We start from the raw sequence: 18,369 nt of genomic DNA on the forward strand, positions 1-18,369 counted from the left end.
CCAAAGCTTCTATTTTGGGTTTCAGATACTCATATCTCTATCCCAAACTACCTTGCTTTCAAGTTGCCCTTTGGACAACTTTAATTGTGCACTTGTGGTTCTTTTATAAATTCACTTGACTAAATCCTATATGATGTAAAGCTTTCACAGTCTTAATTAGAGAGAGCCACATCACATTTCTAAACTTGTTTTCCTCTCCCTATTAGCCTAATAAATTTCCTCCTAAAACTATTTCAGATTTTGGAGTCTCTTCTTAAGAATAACAGTTTTAAACTACTTTCCACAATGACTGAACCAATTCACAGTTCCACGAACAATGCATTTCCTATAGCTCTTTCAATTTAGTGTCATTTCACATTTTTTTTATCCTTGAATAACTTCTAGGTGGAAGGTTGAAAATTACCCTTGTAATAATTTGCATTTCTCTTTATTTAGTGATTTTGTGTATTTTTATTTTCTTTATAGTGTCTTGGTTTTTCCATATCCACTGATCACTTGTCTATTTTAGTTATGCATGATTTCAGATAAATAAAACTTTACCAACCATTCTTAGATACTCTATTCTTTTCTGGCCTATCATTCCTACATTTTAAGCCATGGTACAGAAATCCAGATCTCATTCTCAAACAACATGTTATTAAATATTTTGACCACCAAACCTATCTTTCTTTTCTAAAGATCTTACTTTAAATAGTGTATTGATCAAAAAACAAAACAAAACACCACCTACTTAGATTTTTGGACAAGATTTCATAATCCTTAGTCATTTATTTCTATATTCCTTTAAGTATCTCTGTTTATATGTACAGAAGTGGTCAGAAGCTGGTAGCAGTCACTAATTTGACAAATCTTTGGAAGTTCTCTGTCAAGACCAGGACTCAGCAGCCCTTTCTACTGTTATTGTCAGATTGACAAATAGTTGTAGCTTTACCTTTCAACAGGAAGTTATTAACCATAAAACTCATCTTCTCTCTCTCTCTCTCTCTCTCTCTCTCTCTCTCTCTCTCTCTCTCTCTCACTCTCTCTTTCTCTCTCTCTCTTTTACTTTCATTATTTTACTTTCTCTCCTGAGGACACCTGCATAGCCTCTGTTTGGCAGCTAAAACCCTTCTCAAGATAGCTCCAGCTTATTTATCTAGGATTATTGAATATTACTATCCTTCACAAATTAAATTCCATTTAAACCTGCCTATTTGCTGTTTCCAACTCCCATATCTATTCCTTAACAAAAACTGTTCCATGGGTCTGAAATACTCTTCCTCCTCACTTCAACTAAGAGAATTCTTAGCTTTCTTTAAGGGTCAGTCTGAATACTCCCTACTTTTTTTTTTTTTTTTATCTCAGCAACTATTAGTACTTTTATGCCCAAATTACTTTGTATTTTTTTTAATTTGATTATTGGTTAACAAGTTATTTTACCCCAATGGAATGTAAGGTCTTTGAGGATAAGGTCTTTTTAAATTTGGGTCTTTGTATCCCAAGGGACTAGCACAGCAACTTGGGATACACTGATTTTGCTGATACTTAGATGCAACAAGGTGCTATAGGGGATACAGTACTTGACTAGAAATCAGGAGAGCCAAGTTTAAATACAGCTTCAGACACTTACTAGGTCAGTGGAAAGTCACTTAATCTCTGTTAGCCTCAGTTTCTTCACCCGTAAATTAGATATAGTAACATCTACCTCACAAGGTTTTTGTGAGGACCAAATGAGATAATATTTTAAAGCATTTAATACAAGTACCTGGCATATAGTAAGAACTTAATAAATGCTTATTTCCTTTCCTTTATATTACCTTCTCCCTCTATTTCTACTCTTCCCTATTTGTTTTCCTTTCCCTTTCCTTTTCTAACTTCTTATCTTTATTCTTCTGTTTTCCTTCAACTTGAATCCTTACAAAATTCCCTCCTCCCAAATTTCAACATTTTTGCCACTTCAAATCCCTATAAATTTCCTTCACAATTCCTCTGATTTAATCCTTTTCAGTGAATAAGATTATTTCACATACTGTTTGGATGAGACTATTAGTTGTGGACAGATGAATTTAAAGAACTGACAAAGGAAAATATTTGGGTCATCTAGTCTGGTTTGTAATCTGGCGAAAACTTGAAATCTTTGGATGTGGTAGAAATGATAATTGCTCATTCCAGAAATCCTGAATAAATCTTTCATAAATATCAGTTCATAAATTGCTTATTCTAATGCAACTAGAGAACATCATTTCATATTTTAAATATAAAAAAGTAGAGATGCTAAAAGAAACGCAGGAGAGATGGTCATGGAGAAAATAGTGGATAGAGTTACTAATACATTTTACCAAGTTCAATGCTTTTCAATTATCATTAAAGATGATATAAAATGTTATTCGATCTTCTGACCTGAGTAGAGAAAATAGCTAGTAGAAAATTCATAGAATTTAGAGCTAGGAGGGCCTAACTGAAGGATAATCTATGTGCTCCACTGGCAGTGATTCAATCTCAAGAGATCTAGAGAAAGGCTGTTAGGACATTGAATTAATGCAATATGGGAGATTTATTTAAATGAGAGTGTTGGCAAGAGCTAACCCTGGATGAAAAGTGGGTTGCACTCTAAACCTTTTGAAGGGGATATGCACATTTATGAAATGCACATGAGTCCTGATATATCAAAACAAGTCTCTCCCACTCCCATGTCACTTTGCAGATGAGAAAACTGAAGCCCAGAGAGGTTATCATCAAACTCACAGTCATGAGATCACAGAGGGATAAAGTAGCCAATCCCAAGTTCATATAGATAGGAAGAAGCAGAGCTAAGATAAGGATGTAGGTCTTCTAATAAGACATATCCAGTGTTCTTTCTATTTCATAGATGAATTTCCCCTATGTATGCCCACCCACCCTAAAACATAGATGAGCTCTAGATCAGAGTTTCTTAACTTTTTTCCTTTTTGTGTATCATAGACTCATTTGGCAATCCAAAGAAGTCTATGAATCCCTTCTGAGAAAAATTTTTAAGTGCATAAGACAAGATGCATGAGATATGTGAAGGAAACCAATTTTATTGAAATATATTTTTGAATGATATATTTTTAAAAAGTTAACAGACTCTGGCTAGGGATCCCATCTCTAAATGAAAGAAGGTCACAAGATAGCTAGTACTATTGTAATAGAGGAGGAGTTGAGATCTTTTTTTTTTGCTCCAATGGATTGTTGTTTCAAAGATTAGTTTTTCAGCCAAAGCTTTCATCAAACTACAAATTAAGTCATCTTTTTTTGTTTCTTCTTTGTATCACTAAAACATTAGTGTCTTGCCCCAACTGGCATCCAGTACAATAGCAAGTTCCATATGGCTCTGTACACATTTACTTTCAAGTCCATTGGTAGTCAAAAGTGGCATTGTTCATTATATTTCTGATGTCATCACAGTTGGAGTGAATCCAATGATATGTACTTAAACTGCAAAGGAGGGAAAAGATTGACACTAGTCATGATTCATTACTATACATAGGATATGGGCATATCTCAGGGAGAAATCAGCTATAATCAGTGTCATTAGATATCATGTCATGTTCCCACAACTGATATAACACGTCAATTAAAAAAATGACAATTGTTGGCTTTTTGTGGCTTACATTTCTCAGTGCTATTGGTCTCAGTTCTCTTAGATATTGGTCTAATTTGCTTTTCCTTTTGTGGGGTCATTTAAGTGGGGGGAAATGTCTTTACTGAAGAAATTAGGTATATGATTAGGATGATTATCATAAATGTTCCTACATGTCTGGTTTCACTATGTCCTGGATGGCTCAGGTACTTAAATTCCCTTGTTAGAAGGATATTCTAAAGAAAAAGAGATGAAAATGTTTTGGCTTGCTTGATGGTAATTTCTTGTTTTTAAAGGTAGAGGATGTAACGAGGGAAATAGTTCTTCTGGACCTGAATCCAACCAATAAGGAAGAATTGATTGCTGAAACAGAAACCAAAGGAAGTCTTCTGGGGCTAAGTGACTATTTTATCTTAAATCAATTTGACATTTAGTTGATTCCATCTTACTAGAGATTTTAAAGTAAAAGGTGGATGAACATTTGTGTATGTTAACATAAAGAAATCTTGTGAAGTAAGGTACATGTTTGATTAGATGGCTCCCAAGGTCCATTTCAATTCTGAAATTCTGTGGTTTTGAGATCCTAGTGACAAAGTATAATGATGGTAAAGCATAGGTCCTTTCTGGCACTGGGATACTGAAAATGTGAGTATCTGAGACAATTCTGTTTTCATGTTACCACTGCCCCTGTCCATCCTGTCTACCTCCAGAATGTATTCTACACTTTCTTTTCACTCTCTTACTAGTTTTCTTTCTAGGAAGAGGCAGCTAGGTACAGTAAATGGAGCACTACGACTTGAGTTCAAATAGAGCCTCAGATATTTACCAGATGTATTACCCTAAACAACTTAACATCCATTTATCCTAGCCCCCTTACCTATAAAATGGAGGTCATAATAGCACATACTTTCCAGAGTTATGAGGATCAAATGAGATAATACTTATAGCATTTAGCATAATGTCTGACACATAGTAGGTATTTAATAAATCCTTCCTTCCTTCCTTGTTAGAAGGATAATCCAAAGAGAAAGAAATGAAAATTCCTTCCTTCCTTCCTTCCTTCCTTCCTTCCTTCCTTCCTTCCTTCCCATGAGTGGGTAATACACCTATTATTGTCATCCTAGGTGATAGAAGAGTGGTAAGGGCTAGGCAATGGGAGTCAAGTGACTTGCCCAGGGTCACACAGCCGGGAAGTGTCTGAGGCCAGATTTGAACCTAGGACCTCCCGTCTCTAGGTCTGGCTCTCAATCCACTGAACTACCCAGTTGCCCCCTCCAGGTGATCTTTTAAAGACCTTTTTAACTTCAGGAACCTATGATTCCAGATAGCCAAAGGTGAGGCAGAACACCCAAATCTTTCTACTGGATCTTATTCTATTGCATGCCTATCACTACAAACTCTCTTTCTCTCTGTCTCTTTTTTCTCTCCCCCTTTTCCTTCATCCATGAATATCTTTTAACCTTCCAGAAGACTATTGTAGCTCTTACTCAGTCCTTTTGATCATGCATAGACTGAAAGAAATTGATGACATTGATGTAATTTGCCTATGTTTGATTCCTTGAATTTTTTTTTCAAGGAGTTCCATGCACTTTTTTAAACCCCTTTCCTTCTATCTTAGAATCAGTACTTTGAATTGATTCCAAGGCAGTAAGGACTAGGCAAGGAGGTTTGTTAAGTGACTTGCTCAGGGTCACAGAGCAAGGAAATTTTGGGGGTCATATGTGAATGCAGGACTTCAGTCCACCATGGTACCTAGCTGCCTCCATCCATGCACTTTTAAATTTTATTTAAACCAAACCTGTGATGTTTGGTGTTTGGAGAAGTCACAGAGAGGAAATTTCTTTCTCTTCTCATGCAGAACAATAGTTCCTCTGCAATTTATGATCTTAGAAACCTGTGGATAACTGAGAAATGTGGTGACTTGCCTGAGGAATTACAAAGCCATAATGTGGCAGAGGTGAGACTTGAACCTATGCCTTTCTAACACTAACCTATGCACTACACCCTGTTGCATATTTATGTTTCATGCATTTGATTTTAATCGTTTTTTTTTTTTTTAAGTATCTCTGTATGGTAGATATAGAGCAAGCAAGATTAGCTCCAATTGACAGTTGCTGGTGCAGGTGTACTTTGCTGTGCAGGTGATGTGTAGGGTCGAGGAGGGGGGAGAAATAAAAAAAAATAAAAGAGAATTACCTTAGTCTCCCAATCGACATCCCTTCTCTCGATAAAACAGATTTTAATTTCAGGGCTGGGTGTAAGCTGGAGCTGAATGCATAATGGCTAACATGATTGCCTGCAGAGCCACCACAAACCCAGATTTGAAACTCATTACTGTAAATTGCTTTGGGATACCTTGAGCATGAAAAATGCAATAAAAAACAAAATCCATTTTGCGGAGAAGGTGGTAAAACTGGAAGGATGAGTTTTAGAGCTCTCCTTCTACAAGGGAACGGCCAAAAAGAATATTGGAGACTACAGTGCAACCAGTGGGGAAGCCAGGCATCTTGTTGAAAAAAAAGAAAGAGAGAGAGAAAAAAGAAAGATTTCACTTTGGTCCTTGGGTCGACACGAGAAACAGATTAACCCAGCTCTTTTCAATGCACTGGTTTGGGCTGTTTGTGATCCATGAAGATGTCTCCACAAGAAGCTCAGTGGTGACATGTGTTAATTGTGTTATATTGGGGCTGAGGACAGGCTCCTAGATAATAAGCATTTGTTCCCACAGAATTGCTACATGTCAGCACAGTAACTGAAGAATCCCTCTAAGGTACATGTCCATATCTCATACTCATACTGCCCGCAAAAGCAAGGCATAATTTGGGCTATATTTTTTAATTCCAAAAATTGCACTGCAAATACACTCCTCCTCCCCACCTCAATGCTCACTCCCCACCCCACCCCCCAAATCTTGTCCTTGGCCATTTTCCCCTGCTACTACAAATATCTTGGTCTAGCTCAGTGATTCCCAAAGTGGGTGCCACCGCCCCCTGGTGGGTGCTGCAGTGATCCAGGGGGGTGGTGATGGCCACAGGTGCATTTATCTTTCCTATTAATTGCTATTAAAATTAAAAAAAATAATTTCCAGGGATGCTAAGTAATATTTTTTCTGGAAAGGGGGCAATAGGCCAAAAATGTTTGGGAACTACTGGCTGATAGGCAGTGACCATTTTGAATAAAAGGAGAATGTCTGTTACTGAAGAAGAATAGAATAATGTATAAAACCTGCGTTTTAGAGTTATGTATAGTTCTTTTAGAGGACCAAATTACCCAGGAGCTATGAATGACCAACCAATATAATAACATTTTGTATAACAATATCTGGAGAGATAGAGACAGAGACAAGACACAGAGATCGAGCTGATATTTTAATATCAACTTAAGGTTTTTAAAGTACATTGTATATATTAACTAATTTGGTCTTCACAGTAGCCCTGTGAGGTAAATATTATTATAACTCCCATTTTACAGATGAGGAAACTGACCCTTAGAAACATTAAGTGACTTGTCCCAGGGCAGCACAGGTAGTAAATGTCAGAGGTGGCATTTGATCTGGTGTCTTGACTCCAAGTCCAACACTCTATTACTTCCTATATAACCTTATATTTGAACCAACTGAATCTGATCCAAGGATAAGTACTAGAGGGGAATGGAGAGATAGAGTCACTTAGAAGGTATTCCCAAGAGATTTTGGTTCTAATAATTGCCATGCTAGCTATGCTATCTTGGGTTAGACATATCATCAGGCTTTAGTTTCTTCATCTATAAAATAATATACCTTCCTTGCCTACCACACAGGGTTGATTTGATTGTTTAATGAGATAACATTTGCAATATTGCCTTAAAATGAATAAAGTAAGGCGTTACTGTAAGTGAGTAAAGCAATATAGTGAGGTAGAAAAGATTCAGAGTAAAAATCCTGGGTCAGGAAGTTACTATCCATGTGACCTTGAGCAAACATTTTCTCTTTTCTGGGTTTCCATTTTCTTATCTGTAAAATGACAGGTTTGAACTTAATGGCTTGTTGAGTTTATTCCAGCTTTGGATCAATGATCTGATGATTGCTGCTATGTCTCAAGTCCTAAGGACTCATTGCCCATAAGATGGACGATTGGTAATAAATTTATTTTTCAGCTACAATAGCTCATAAAGATGGCCTACTAAGGCAGAGAAGGGCTCTAATTTGTAACAATGAAAGACATACACAGACTAACAGAAATATAGATCTTTGACCTATTGAAGTAAGTAAGAGTCTAGGCAGGATTTAAACATCACTTAGCAACACTTGAGCCATTGAGTTCCTGACTTTCCTTTAAAGTTCAATTCAACAGTTCTATAATAAGCCCTTCCTACATGTACCCTTGATCCTAACCTCTTTCATCTTTTCCAGCAGATTGCCAACAATTATTCTCCTCACTTACTATTTAATCTTTAATCTCTCCCTGTCAATTAGTTTCTACTCTGCTATTTACATATGGATCCATGTTTCCCTCAGACTTAACAGAAACCTTCATTTGGTCAAATCAATCCCCTCTTGCTATCATTCTGAGCTCTCCTCATCTTCTTGGCTAATCCTGTAGAGAAAGCCATCTACATTGTGTTTCCACTTACTTGCTTCTAAACTCTGCAGTCTGTATTCCAGCCTCATCATTCAAGAAAAACTGCTTTTCCCACAGTTATTAATGATCCTTTAGCTGTTGAATCTAATGGCCTTTTCTCCTTGACTTCTCTGTGGTATTTGACATAATCATTAACTATCTTTTCTTGGAACCTCTTTCTTCTCTAGATTCTTGGACATAGCTTTCTCCTGGTTTTCTTTCTACTTTTCTGATTGATCTTTCTGAATATACTTTACTGGATCAATATTCAAGTCATGATGCCTAATTTTGAGTGTCCCTCAAGGTTTTCTGCTGGACTCCCATCTTTACCACCCCACCCCCCCTTATACTATCTCATTTTGTGATTTCATCTCTTTCATGGGTTTGGATGATTCTCAGATCTATATAGCTAGTCTTAATCTCTCTTCTGAGCTCTAATTTTGCATCATCAGCTGCCTTTCTGAATATCCTGTATTATACAATAGACATCTACAAAGCACCAAATATGTACCAGACACTGTGCTAAGCACTGGAGATTAAAAAAAGAAAAAGAAAGATAGCCTCTTCCCTTAAGGAGTTTATAGTCTACAGGGTGAAAGCAATATGCAAAAGAAAGCTAAAAAGTAAAGGAGAGGAAAGGTACCCAGCACAAGAGGTACGGTAGAATTTAGTTCAAGGATCATTGTTTCTAGGAAATGAATAGCTGGCTAGACTAGGAGCCCTCTTTAAATGAAGGCTTTGAGAGGAGTTCTTTGCTCTGCTTTCCTATCAGAAGGGAGCAGAGGGTACTGAGGGTACTGATGAGGTGTGAGTATCATAGTTGAAGCAATTTGGAAGGAGGATGAGTTTCCTGGTGATATGATTTCCTGGGGACATAATCATGGTGGAGTCTATTCCAAGGAGTGCAGCTAGTGTGAAATAATGTAGAAATAAGAATAAGAACATTGAAAATAGAACTCATAATCTTTTCCCCATAACTGTCCCTTCTTCCTTTATTTCTTATTACTATCAGAAGTACCACCATCCTTCCAGTAGCCCTGTCTCTCAATCACAGTGTCAACTTCAACTCCTTACTCTCACTCATCCAATACATCTAATATGTTGTCATATTTTATTGATTCCACTATTACAATATCTCTAGTGAACATCTCTTTATTCTTATACACACCATTCCCCTATATAGTCTCATCACCTCTCACCTATAAAATTGTAATGGCTTTTTGGGTGGGTCTTTCTACCTCAAGTCTTTCCCCATTCCAATGCATCCTCCACTCAGGTGTCAATGATTTTCCTGAAGCCTTGGTCTAATGAGGGCACCCAATAAGCTCTAGTGACTTTAGGATTTAAAAAATAATTCCTTTTTTTTTAAGCCCTTACCTTCTGTCTTGGAGTCAATACTGTGTATTGGCTCCAAGGCAGAAGAGTGATAAGGGTAGGCAATGGGGATCAAGTGACTTGCCCAGGGTCACATAGCTGGGAAGTGTTTGAGGTCAGATTTGAACCTAGGACCTCCCGTCTCCAGGCCTGACTCTCAATCCACTGAGCTACCCAGCTGCCCCCAAAATAATTCCTTTTTAACACTTAAAGTTCTTTACCACCACCTACACTTTTCATTTGTTTTTTTTTTTAATTTAACTTTATTTGCTATAAAATACCTAGGTAACTTTGACCCTTTTTCCCTCCCACTAAAGACATTATTTGACAAAAAAAAAATATATATGGGTATATGAAACTATATCTTGCTTATTTCTATTTATCAGTTCTTTTTTTCTGGAGGTGGACATACACAAGTAATTCTTCAAACAATATTTAAGTTGTAATATATAATATTCTCTTGGTTTTACTTATTTCACTCTACATAACTTCATATGGCTTTCCATAGTTTTAAAATTAGCCAGTTTGTCTTTTTTTTTTATAATAGTAGTATTTCATCACAATTATATGCCACAATTTGTTTAGTCATTTCCCAGTTGATGGGCATCCTTTTAATTTTCATTTCTTTGCCATCACAAAGAGAACTACTATAAGTACTTTAGAACATACAAGGCCTTTTCCTTTTTCCTTCATCACCTTATGAATAAATCTAATAGTGGTATTTCTGGGTCAAACAAGTATACACAGTTTTTTTTTTAGGTTTTTTTTTTTAAGCCCTTAACTTCTATGTATTGGCTCATAGGTGGAAGAGTGGTAAGGGTGGGCAATGGGGGTCAAGTGACTTGCCCAGGGTCACACAACTGGGAAGTGTCTGAGGCCGGATTTGAACCTAGGACCTCCTGTCTCTAGGCCTGGCTCTCAATCCACTGAGCTAGCTACCCAACTGACCCCAGTATACACAGTTTTATAACCCTGTGGGCATAATTTCAGATTGTTTTCCAGAATGTTTGGAACAGTTTATAGTTCCACCAGTAGTGTACAAGTGTCCTGTTTTTCCATATCCCCTCCAATATTTGTCATTTTGCCCTTTTATCATTTTAGTCAATTTGATAGGTATGAAGTAATATTTCAGAATTGTTTTGATTTGTATTTCTCTGATAAATTATTTAGAGCATTTTTTCATGCAGTTATGCATAATTTTGATTTCTTCTTCCAAAAAGTGATTGTTCATGTCTTTTGATAATTTATCAATTATGAATGGTTCAAATTCTTATAAATTTGACAACATTCTCTCTATTTTAGATATGAAATTTCTATCTGAAAAACTGTTCATAATTTTTTCCCCCTCACTTACTGCTTGCATTTTACATCCTTGGTCTACTTGATTTTCCTCACACTCAGCCCTGCGTCACCGATCATAGCATTGGCTGTGCCCATTATGCCTGAAATGTTCTCCCTCCTTGCTGCTACTTTATCATTTCCCATTCTTCATTCAAGATTTTGCTAAAATCTCACCTTCTATAGGAAGTCTTTCCCAGTGACCCTCTGCTACTAGTGCCTTCCCTCTGAGGTACTTCCAGGTCATACTTTCATAACTTTCTGTGGACCTAGGTATCTGTGCATTTTCTTTCCTGTTAAAATATGAAGTCCCCAGGGGCAAGGACTGTATGTGTTTTTGCCTTTCTTTATATCCTCAGCATTCATCACTGTGTCTGTCACATATTAACTGCTTAATAAATGTTTGTTGACTGACTGAAATCTCTCAGGCAACTTGCAATACTTTTTCCAACCAGTAACATCCAACACGTAGCACTTTGTTTTGTGCAGCTTGATAATATTGCTTCTTGGTCTATTTGGTCTAAGATATACATTGTTGTCTTATCTTCCAACTATATTATAAACTCCAAGAGGGGCAGGGACTGTGTCTGATCTAAACTCCATATCTTCTCTGTCTCTTAGCAAACATTCTATACTATCATTAGCAAATTTTCTGTATATGGTATTTTATTATCCTTTTTTGTGTTGTATTAAGGTATTGTTAACTCAATTAAACTAGGATTGTTCTCCCTAGGAGCAATAAGTGCTTAAATAAATGTCAAATGGAATTGAATAGGTTATAGACACTTTCATGACAGAAATAAGCCCAAGATAGATAGTAGACCTGCAAGCATTTGTTTTTAATATGATGTTGTATAGTTCTGAAGCTTGGGCAAGTTGCCCATTTAGCTTTTGGTTCCACATATGTAACTATTTCTTGGGCTTATCCACAGCAGCAAAAACCATGGGGTCTTGGAACATAGCCACTCCTTGAGTGCAAAGCCAATGTTGTTGGAAATACAGAACCACAGAGCATGGGCATTGAGGGAAAGGGAGGCTAGAGGTCCAAACAGTTTCCATGTGGCAAACGAAGGGTGGTCTCTCACAGTATAAAGCAGTAAGCTTAATGGGAGCATTGAACATGGGCTTAAAGTGAATGTTGGTAATACAAACCTCATCTATGGTCAAATGAAAAGTAACTGAAATCTAAGGATGCTAAGACCATGAGAAACCCACTCTCAGCAAGGCTTAAAGTCTCCTTCCAGTAGCAAAATGAAATAACAGAAGGATACAGTTAGTTTTTACAGGCATAGGCTAAAGATTAGAGGTTTCTTCCACTAGACTCATCTCTTAGAAGAGCACCATCTTTTTGATGATTGAAAGGAAGCTAATGTACGGTGAACACAATTCATTGGTAAGCCAAATAGTCTGTTCCAAGAAGACCAGATGGTGCATGCTGGTAAATGTATAGGAAAATCTTTAATCCTAGACCAAAATCATGTAATAATTGGAGCTGTCTGTACATGCTGGGTGGCAGAAGTTACTGAACTGTTCTGATCATAACTTTGAGGAGTACCAATCAGTGACAGCCTGTCTTCATGGAAGCCAAACGGTTTATACATGCCAATTGCACTGCTGGGTAGAGGGACCTTGGATGATTTATTTTACCCAGTATTACATCTGGAAACATTTTGCAACCATCCACTATGAGGCATTTGACTAGAATAATGAGGCAATTAGGAGTGGCATATAGACAGTGTCTTATTTACATGTTTAAATCTCTCTTATGAGTTTTAGGTTAAAAATCAGAGCTACAAATTCTGAGAATTGGAAAAGAAATTGGAGGCCATCTGGTCCAACTTAAACGTAGGGCACAGATCCCTCTATTATGTCTCTGATACGTGGTCATTCAACCTACCCTTGAAGAAATCCAGTGATAGAAAACTCAGTCTCCCAAGGTAGCTCATTTCAGCTTGGGATAGCTATCATCTTCAGGAATTTGTCCTTAGAGTGAGCATAAATCTACCATCACACACTGATCCTAGTTCTGCCTGCTAGAGACAAACAAAACAAATCCATTGATTCTTCTGCATGTGACAGTCCTGCAGATAGATGAAGACAGTACTTATATCTCCCCTAAATCTTCTCTTCTCTAGGCTAAACATCCCTCACTCTCCCAGCTGCTAATGCTTTCCTTCCCCTCCCTTCCATCCACTCAGTATGTCCCTTCCTTGAAGTTGTTTTTTATCCTATGTAAAGCTTTCATGGACATAATCATTTGCATGCTGTTTCTCCATTAGACTTTGAGCATTTTGAGAGCTGAGATTGTCATTTACCTTCCTTTTTATTCCTAGCACTTAGTATAGCTCCTGGTACATAGAAAATGCTTAATGTTTACTACTGACTGATTATTGCAGGAGGTGGATTTCATCATCAGTTCTCTGACTCATCATTGACCACTGCATTGATGAGCACCGCATTCCTTCATTTTGTTGTTTTCCTTTACATTGTTGTGGTCATCATATGAATGGTTCTCCTACTTTTGTTTACTTCTTTCTCCATCAGTTTATGCATATCTTTCAAAGTTCTTCTGAATGGTCATCATTTCTGATAAGCATTTATCAAGTTCTTACTGTGTGCCAGACAACGTGCTAGGGGTTGGAGATAAAAATAAGAAAGTGAGGGTGCCCGCTCTCAAATAGTTTACCTATTTTTATTTAATAAGATGACAATGCATATTGGGGAGTAGTAGTTAGGGAAGGGAATCTGGTCGCAGGAATCATAGGAAATGTGTGTAGATACACAGGACAGTTGATAGTAACATTCTTCCCATCAGCAATAGAAATATTGATTTCATCAATATATCCAGAGCAAGAAGAAGAAAGTAAAAGAGGGAGAGCAAAGGGAGAAGAAGAAATGCAATATTTTTCTAGCCCTTTAACCATCACTTCTCATGGGGATACCAGTTGTTACTTTATGCACAAATGCTAAAAAATAGTTGGCTCTGAAAGAAATAGGCACACATCACAAGCTTGTGGGTTACTATAGCAATTTTGTCGAAATGGGGATTCTAATTTCTCTAGGGTTCTTACTGTCAACTCCTGCTATTAACTATGGCAGCAAACCAAGGACTGTTGCTGAAGACTCCCTAATAGTTCCTTCTCTAGTGAGCTTTCCTACCTTTTCTTACATAAACTGACCTGCATTGATCAGCAATCCATCTGCCAAGAACTGAATGTTTAGCATTCAAAGACTACACTCATAAGTTTTAGGTGTCAGTGCTTAGCACAATGCCTAAAACATAGTAGGACCCTAATAAACATTTATTGGCTGATTGATTGATTGATACATCTGTAGGTTATGACACTAAAATATATAGACTAAAGGCAAATGTGATGGAATGAATAAAACTCAGATCAATTATTTGAAACAAAGTTGGTTTTTGATCCAGTTTTTGAATTTACGTCCCCAAATTATCACAGCATAAAATCTTCAATGTCTGAATCTGAGCATCAGGCATGTAAAATTGAAATCCATGATGATCTGAATGGGGAAAGAGCTGACCTGGGCTGAAAACCAGATGCTTGCAACCCAGCTGAAATTAGAGGATAAATAAATTTGTAAGGAAAAAAATCCCACACATTGTAGAAATTGTGGTGTCAGTGAGCTAATGGGCAGCTCCCGACAAAGACTAAGAGGAAAAAAAACCATTGTTATTTGAGGACAGTAATAGAAGTAATTATCTTTTGTGTCAGAAAAAATAGCACTAAGAGGCCATGATGAGTCCATAGAATCAGTCAATAAAGGAAATTTTCTAGAATTACTTGACCTGATTACCAAAGCAGATTTGCTGGCTGTTTTAGTAAATGTCTTCAGGATGTAACACATGCCACAAAATGAGCTGGTATCATTAATAGGTCGAGCAATGTACAACACAGAACCCAAAAGAGCTTGGTGACTGTAGACAAGTGGCTAATGAGGTGCTGGGAATAAAATTAGCAATTATCAGAAGTACAGAACTAAGACACATTAAAAAGAGTAGCACTGATGAGAGAAACTGAGAATCTGATAATGCAAAACTGAAATATATTTACGTAAAAATAGGGATGATGTAGGAAGTGACTAATAGGAGAAAGGAGAATTCTAACTCTGAATCTAGCTCAGATGATCAATTTCATCATCCCACAATAATTAAAACTGGAATTATAACCAAAAAGCAGCAAGCATCCAGTGGAAATTTGGTGGCTACTCTGAAGAAAAATTAGTAAAAGGTTTTGATCCATACTCAAATGGGCCACTTCCAAACAATCAGTGAACTGAGTACTTATTACAGGTAAAATATCATACTAGACATTGGAAGAAATACAAATATTAAAACTGGCCTTCTAGTAATTTCTTAATCACAATATTATTTTCACCTTTTTATTCTGTCTTTAAGTGAGTAGTCCCCTATGTGTAGGGAGAATTATTTCTTTAATCAGTCATTAAATGCTTAAAATATAAACTATGTGGGTAGGAACTGGGATAAGCACTATGGATGCAAATATAAATAAAAACAAAGACATAACCTGCCCTCAAGGAGCTCAGTATTTAACTGGGGAGAGCAATACATAAAAAGGAAACTGAAAATGGGAGGGGGCATGATGGAGAGATCTAAACAAGTCCCAAAGTAATGGAGCAGATAGGAAGTGGGAAGAAAATTTATTCTGAACCCCCTCTTTAAATAGAGGCCCCAACACACTTCCCAGATGTGTGAGCCTGGGCAAGTCACTTGACCCCCATTGCCTACCCTTACCACTCTTCTGCCTTGGAGCCAATACACAATATTGACTCCAAGACAGAAGGTAAGGGTTAAAAAAAAAAAAAAAAAGGTCCCAATGCCCATGACCCTGACTTCTGGTCAAAGGAAATCATCTCTAAAGACAACGCAGGCTCCATCTCCTACATGACGAGGTCTTTTCTTGATTTCCCTTATTTGCAGTACTCTTTCACTATTACAATTAGTATGCATTGAGTTTGTATGTATTGTGTGTATCTCTCTGTTGCCTTGTCCCCATTAGAAAGTAAGCTACTTCAATCAGAGACTGATCCATTTTTTGTCTTTATATTATTGAAACCACAGAACTAGTGCTGGAAGAAATCTTAGAGATTATGGTTTCCACCCATTTGCCTTCATTTAAAAAAAAAACTGAAGCATTGAAAGATTGTGACATTTCCCATGTTTGAATATATTCCCCCTCCTTCTCTCTGTCTCTCTCTGTGTCTCTGTGTCTCTGTGTGTGTCTCTCTCTCTCTATATATATATCTATATCTCTATATCTATGTATGTTTCCCCATTATATATGGTGCTGATTTGGACATTTCTTCATTAAATTCCTTCTCTGAAACCTTACTGTAGCTTTGGCCATTATTTTTTTAAAGTCCTTCCCTGATACTTGTGATCAATTGTGTCATGGAGATAAACCATAGTTCTTGGAAATCCCATTCAACCATTCATCAGGAAATCAGGTCCTCTCTAAATATTTTATCATCTGTCCTGTAAATGTAGCTTTTCTCCTTACTAGAGACAGGGGCCTTTCCATCTGAAATCTAGAAATTATTCCCTTCCCACAATCATAGTTGACCCACTCAGCTTTGAAATACCTCACTGGGTCTGAGCTATCATGACTGATGGGGAAGAAAGTATAAATTCATCTAACTCACTGTATTTAAGCAATCAGGCCCTACCTTAATATCCATTAATCAGGAATTCTGGGCATCTCACAGTCTCTGCCATCATCTGTATATTAACTCGCCTCTTCCTTACCCCCAAACTTCTCATCGGACCTCTTGAAAACAATAATCAAATAAAAAAATGCAGCAATACTGGAAAGACCATAATACTCTACTGAATTATGTCTCTACTAACAATCCCTATAACTTCTCAGATCAAAATTTTTTCCTAAGGCCATTGCTTCCTTATACATGTTCTATCTCCTATTATAATATAAGTTAACAAGGACTTTCTCACTTTTGAATTTATCTCCAGCAACGTTACTTGGCAAATGATTTTTTGTACTCATTCATTCAAAGTTTATGCAAAAAAGAAATTCTAAAATGCTTGCCAATAACCAAAGGGCTGGGGATACTGGTTTCTTCATTATAATGGATTTGGTGCTATCTTCCAAATAGAGTGAGCTTCTTGATGGAAGGGGCTATTTCATTTTTGTCCTTGGAAGATAGTCACTTAATCATTTCTTGATAATTGGTTATCTTTGGGGCTAATCTACAGGGCAGACAAACTTCTGGATGACTACCAGGTGTTTTTGTATTATCTTCTAATAAAACAAAACAAACATCTACTAAGGTATGGAGGAATTATAATCTACTCTATTTCAATGTAGGTAGTACTTACATGGATGATATCATGGATCTTTGAAGTATGCAAGTATTTCCTTGGACTCTTTCCTTCTGCCTTTCTTGAGAAAGAGGAGTTTCTTTGAAATTTACCAAGGAGCAGACTACTGAAGAAGGGTAGTTTCCTGAGACCAATTGCCTTAAAAGGACTAAGAGAGAAAGGTTCTCCTTAATAAGTCTCCTCCCCCTATACCACTGCTGAGGACATCCTCTGCCTAAGGAAATCCATGAAAGTCTGGACTCCTGTGGCTTAATCTTTTCCCTAGTTTTGGGAAATGTAATAATCAGCTTATAGTAAAAAAAAATCTCTTTAGTTCATTCTGAATCTTAGCTGGTACATCCCAGCTGGTATTCTTTCTGTATGTGTTTCTATGCCAAACATAGCCTGTTTTTCAGATTCTTTTTAAAAAAAATTTTCCCCCACCTATAAATCACCCAAATACCACGAACAGATCTTAAAGAAATCAAGATCTTTGTTTTAGAACAAGTGGCCAATACAGAAAGCAAATAGATTTTTTAAAAAAAGAAAAGAAATATTAAATGAGAAGTAGGTTGATTGAAAAAACCACCATGAAGTAGAAGATGGTGAGGTAAGAGTTCCACCATCATCTTTGTAATCAGGGAGCAGATACATTCACTACCCTATTTGTCTTGGCATTCTTTCTCCTGCAAATTTATAGTCACAGCATTGGCAGCTATAGTAGGAGATGGCTTCTCTCCTGTCCTTTATCTCTCACAGGCACCTTGCCATCAGTTACCTCCTATTTGGCAGGAATTGAATTGATCGCCTTTCAATTTTGATGAGATTTCAGTTCTCTCCTTCATTTAGGATAAGAGGATCAAGAAACTGTTTCTTCAAACATGGTCACAGACTCATGGTCCCCAGAGTTAGATAGGGGAATGCTCTGTCCATCAGCATTCATTGTCTCCAGTTCCTTATTACACTTGGTTGAGCCATCATTAGTTTCAAAGTTATATGTAAATCCCAAGTTATTTATCATTCCTGAGAACTGGGATTGTGGTTCTTTGATTTTTTGATGAGGGAGAAGTATCTCTCTCTCTCTCTCTCTCTCTCTCTCTCTCTCTCTCTCTCTCTCTCTCTCT

This window comes from Gracilinanus agilis, chromosome 1, assembly GCF_016433145.1.
Source record: "Gracilinanus agilis isolate LMUSP501 chromosome 1, AgileGrace, whole genome shotgun sequence".
Lineage (NCBI taxonomy): Eukaryota > Metazoa > Chordata > Mammalia > Didelphimorphia > Didelphidae > Gracilinanus > Gracilinanus agilis.